Genomic DNA, 5,871 nt, shown 5'->3' with positions numbered 1-5,871 from the left:
CTTAGGATTTTATATGTATGTTCCCCTTGGTCCTTGGTCCGACGCCTCAGACAAAGTCTCTGCTTTGTTCCAACGCCTGAGACAAAGTCTCTGCGTAGGTCCGACACCTGAGACAAAGTCTCTGCTTAGGTCCGATGCCTGAGACAAAGTCTCTGCTTAGGTCTGACACCTGAGACAAAGTCTCTGATTAGGTCCGATGCCTGAGACAAAGTCTCTGCTTAGGGTCGACGCCTGAGACAAAGTCTCTGCTTAGGTCCGACACCTGAGACAAAGTCTCTGCTTAGGTCCGACACCTGAGACAAAGTCTCTGCTTAGGTCTAACACCTGAGACAAAGTCTCTGCTGACCTAATGTGATTGCCTTACATCCATCGCCATTTGTCCATAAACTATTCACAATTCTGACTTCTTGCAACAAACCAATAAACCAATTTCAATAAAATTTAGATGGAAGGTTCCATGTACAAAGGCAAACCAAAACTGTGAATTATAACGCCACCGTAAGAGCTTTTACATAAGCTTGCCCTGAAAGTCTTGGTTGAATCTTTAAATTTGAGAAGTACATTTAATAAACCATACCCTCTTCTGCTGTTTCCAAATATGACCTTAGATTGTGGATATGTTATCTACAATTTTTTCTATATTTAGTGTTCCATTTGCCTTTTCTATGTCATGTTTTACCAAATTGTCTGTTAAATGGTGGATGATCAATCAATATGCAGGTATGTAGGATATGGAAATTTCCCCCTTTTCTGGGGTGGTGAACTTTGTGTCAGGACCTTGGCTGAGCCAAACCAATACCCTGGGGTAGAATATCCATATCCCACATACCGCTTATGTAGACTCTGTTAATCTTCTGTCATGACATACTGAAGTGTCTGTCTATGGAGGATTTTTACAGAGCTATGTCCGAACTATAAAAAAAATTTATTATCATTAGAGACAAGACCTTTTAATATGTGTATTACAACTAGGTGTGAATCAAATGAATACTTGAAAGCAACTGATATAAAATAAAACTATTTGTGGTGCAGGTTTCACTTTTTCTTGTCAGTCATCAAGTTTTTATGATTATTTTAATACTCTTGATTTTTGTTGTATGTAAGTAAAAATAAAATATTTCACCCAACTTCATGTACCTACCCTATGTCAGGCCAGGACACATGAAACACAAAATCTGTATTGTTTGGACTCATTTAAAATGTGATGACATATGTTACTGTCTGTCTGCTTGATACTACACTGAATGTGCCTTTCACTGTTGTCCAGTTGTGCTTACACTGTGCAAGGTGTTGATGTTTATTTTAAAGTAAAATTTATCTTGTTGCTAATAAGTCTGTGCCAGCCCACAACAACAGGTTGTTTTCTGTCAGTGTGGAAATGTCTACTGCTCAATGCAGTGAAACCTGTCGTAGCTGCCTAAAATCAACCATCTTCTTTAAAGTTGTTGAGCCAGGAAGGCAGAATACCCTCCGACATTTTATATAAATTTTCTCGTAATAGTATGTAGTAACAGTTCCTTGTAACTGATAACTTAGAAACCTAGATATCAGTCCATGAAGGCAAGCAACATTGGTGATGAATGTGTAGTGCTAATTCTGTGTCTGAGTGCAATATACATATGAAAAAGTATGTACAGAAAATTGTATTGCTAAATATATATATCTTGAAAAGTATACATATCTCAATGTTGGAACGTCGAAGTGATGATTTCACCAAACAAAGACTAGGCGTTTTACTTCACTCATTACATGGTTTATGTGCTAAGTATTCAGTCAGCAGTGTCCATGTATTATTATTATTATAATTCAAGTAAATACAATTATATATGAGAAAGGAAGGGCAACAGATTTTATGTTTGATTCTCTTTATGTTTTTAGAGTGCATAAATTAAAAATCTATAGCTGTTTTGTCTAATTTGTGTTAAAAAGAGCACAAGCAAATTTCTAATAACAAAATCGTTGATCTGTGCAGAAAATTTTTAGAAATGAGGAAGGGAGATAACTTTTCATTGTCTTCATAGAAAATTGTACATGTATCTGGTGATGGGAAATGTTTGTAAGCTTTTATCAATATTTCCTCAAATAATCCTGCCTTTAAAACTAATGTTATGTTTTAAGATACCAAATTTAAAGAAAATATTTTATTTCTTCAAATATTCCATCGAAAAGTATTTATCTAACAAAAATAGAATAAAAATTCTGTAAACTCGGTTATGTGTTCAGCATTAGACTTTACATGCACCATTGATGATGTAGCACTTGATTATATGGTTATGAAAGGAAGTTTAAATAAATATTATTCCAGGAAACACAACCCTGTTTGCTGTGTGGTATGTTCTAGAGCAACATAACTTCCATATATATGAATAAGAAACCGACAGGAATTGTGTCACCTACTGGTCATGACTGTTTTGTTACCCTTTGGTATTCAAAGGACGTATATCAAGATAAGAACACAGAGAGGAGGCGGAGTAATTATGCATGACTGTTCTGGTTGTATAGTTTGTTATCTGAACTAAATAAGAAATTAGGAAACGTTTTGGCCAATTTCAGACAGCCATTTTGTATTTACTGAGCCTAAACATCATTACAATAACAACACTTGGTAAGAGTAACATCAGACAATGTTTACCTATTTGGGTAAAATTAGCCATCTTGGACCCAAAAAATCAGTGCAGGACAATGAGAGGTTATCACGGGTATTTAAATTGGAATAATTGACCTGGAGGAGTAGTAGTAAAAAAATTAGAGAACAGGGCGATCAACTTGAATTTACTGTCTGAAAAGTAACAACACTTGTTTGGGACTTCGAGAGGATTGTTTCACCCAATTTCATAATGAAGGTTAGAAACAGCTTGATGTAAAAATACGGCCTGATGTAACGTGTCCCCGTCAGTAGACGCTACTCTTATGATATATTATTTTCACCAAGACCAAACCTGATGATACATTGTAGGAGTGTCTGCCTATGCCAGATCAGATCTTCATGTAGGTCGACATGAAGACATTGAACTGTCTCAGAATGCTCTGTATGGGCGCCTACAGACCGCCTAGTCTCTGATGACGGTTTTGTAGACTGCACTTCGTTTGGTCTTGATATTATTTCCACCGGAAACATTTTGATACTGGATGACATCAACTGTGAATTTGACCATTCAACTTGGGGCAGACATCTATCAGATAAATGTTTTGTAAATGTTGCGATCCATCCATTTTGGATGTTGTCCTAACCAATCAATCATCCTTATATCACAACTACATCATTTCTACTGTGATATTAGCGACTGGTTTAATAATATAAACGGCGCTGCCCCAAGTTGCCTAGTCGTAAGGTGAAATTAAGGCAGTTCAGTGATTTTGATGAGGAACAACTCAAGAAAGACATCTCTAGTGTGCCTTCCCATGCTGCTGATGTTTTGAGGACACTTATGATATATACTGGGCACACGAGTATGAGCCTATCAAAGAATTAACTCCCAAAAATAACAAACCCTCATTTTTGTAATAGCAAACTTTGCAAAGCAGTTTATAAAAAAAACAGCGTACATACATGTTTGTCTTTTAACAAGTACAAACGATACCCAACTCCTGTTAACTGGGACATATTTTGCATGCATCGTAGTCTTGTAGTTAGTATAAAACGCAAATAGACCTTACTTATAGTATTATGTGAAGATTACAAAGTCATTATAGACCAAAATGAAGTATGTAAAATCCTTCTTAAACGAGGCTCTGGTTCTTTATCTCTCCCTCTCACAAACGTGGTTATTTTTTGTTATCACAAAAGATGTTTCCTGATAGGTTGATGCAGGCCTAGGTTATCCCAATTTTTAGCCCACCATCATCTGATGGTGGGCTATTCAAATCACCCGGCGTCCATGGTCCGTTGTCCGTCCTTTAACAATTCTTGTTATCGCTATTTATCAAGAAGCACCAGAGGGATCTTTCTCAAATTTTATATGTATGTTCCCCTTGGTCCTTAGCTGTGCAGGGCAACTTTTGAGACTGATCTGATAAACAACATGGCCGACAGGCAGCCATCTTGGATTTTGATAGTGAAAGTTTGTTATTGCTATTTCTCGGGAAGTACCAGAGGGATCTTTCTCAAATTTTATATGTATGTTCCCCTTGGTCCTTAGCTGTGCAGGGCAACTTTTGAGACTGATCTGATAAACAACATGGCCGACAGGCAGCCATCTTGGATTTTGATATTGAAAGTTTGTTATCGCTATTTATCAAGAAGCACCAGAGGTATCTTTCTCAAATTTTATATGTAGGTTCTCCTTGGTCCTTAGCTGTACAGTGCAACTTTCGAGACTGATCAGATAAACAACATGGTAGACAGGCAGCCATCTTGGATTTTGATAGTGAAAGTTTGTTATCGCTATTTATGCAGAAGCACCAAAGGGATCTTTCTCAAATTTTATAAGTATGTTCCCCTTGGTCCTTAGCTGTGCAGGGCAACTTTTGAAACTGATCGGATAAACAACATGGCCGACAGGCAGCCATCTTGGGTTTTGATAGTGAAAGTTTGTTATTGCTATTTCTCGGGAAGTACCAGAGGGATCTTTCTCAAATTTTATATGTAGGTTCCCCTTAGACCATAGCTGTGCAGGGCAACTTTTGAGACTGATCGGATAAACAACATGGTAGACAGGCAGCCATCTTGGATTTTGATAGTGAAAGTTTGTTATTGCTATTTCTCGGGAAGTACCAGAGGGATTTTTCTCAAATCTTATATGTAGGTTCCCCTTGATCTTTCGTTGTGCATGTTATATTTTGAGACTGATCATAAAAACAAAATGGACTAAAAGAATAACTAAACAGATCTTTCTCATATTGCAATGATCGATTCTATTTCTTTCACATTAAGTACTCTACTAGTAAATATGTGAAATGGCAAACTCACTTTGAAGGTTGGCTTTCATACACATCAGTATTAAGTTTAGATCAAAAGTTACCTCAAGGTGCATTTACTGTTAACATGACTCGATCAAACAGATTAGAGGAAAGAAGAGAAAATATCGAACTGACAAAGAACTAATGAAGATGGTACAAAGGTGGGCGCCAAGATCCCTCTGGGATCTCTTGTTATTAATGATATTGTTTACCCAACCTGTATGATTATGCTGACGATAACACCCTACTCACATAAGTGATTATCCTGTCAGCTTAGCCAATGCTCTTGAGAAAGAGAGTCAAAATTTGATAACTGTTCTTGACTTGATTTCTCGCCTAAACATAGAGCCAGGCCCCGGTTTCATGAACTTAAAATCGCTAACGAATTCCTTTGCTAAGATTTACTGAAAAATGCGTTTGATGAACGTGCATTAACTTAACTAAGAAGCTTCTTAGAGTTGAGGAACGTTAACGAAACCGGGGCCAGGCTCAATGTTTAGGCGAGAAATCAAGTCAAGAAAGGTTAGACGGAGGAACCTTAGAAAAGTTAGACCTATATTCGGATTATCTCCCGTGCTTGTTCTCCATAACCGAAGCAAAAGTCGCTGAGGGATCGGCCCTGCGCCATGGCCCAAGCTCATTTGTTTGGTGTGCCGATTTGTTATTCATTCACTCAATGTGATGTCATCAGATATAAGTTTATGACATTAAGGCTGTTTAATTAATTTATGTTATTAAAAAATCAAGTAAGTGATATCAAGAATTTTTTCTGATATACAATCGAATTTATATTCTTTTGTGAACTTTTATGATACTGATTGTGTCTATTTTATTAAGACATAAAGTAAAATTAAAGATATCACCAAATAGATTTAATGATACCAAAACTCACGAATATATCAACTGCACCCAATACGTCAGCCAAAGTGAGCTAAAAGAGTAACAGACGGAAAAGACTCATAGGGACGATTC

The sequence above is a fragment of the Mizuhopecten yessoensis genome, unplaced genomic scaffold (assembly GCF_002113885.1).
Source record: "Mizuhopecten yessoensis strain PY_sf001 unplaced genomic scaffold, ASM211388v2 scaffold7479, whole genome shotgun sequence".
Taxonomy (NCBI): Eukaryota; Metazoa; Mollusca; class Bivalvia; order Pectinida; family Pectinidae; genus Mizuhopecten; species Mizuhopecten yessoensis.
The sequence above is the reverse complement of the archived record's forward strand: the minus strand, read 5'-3'. Positions refer to the sequence as shown.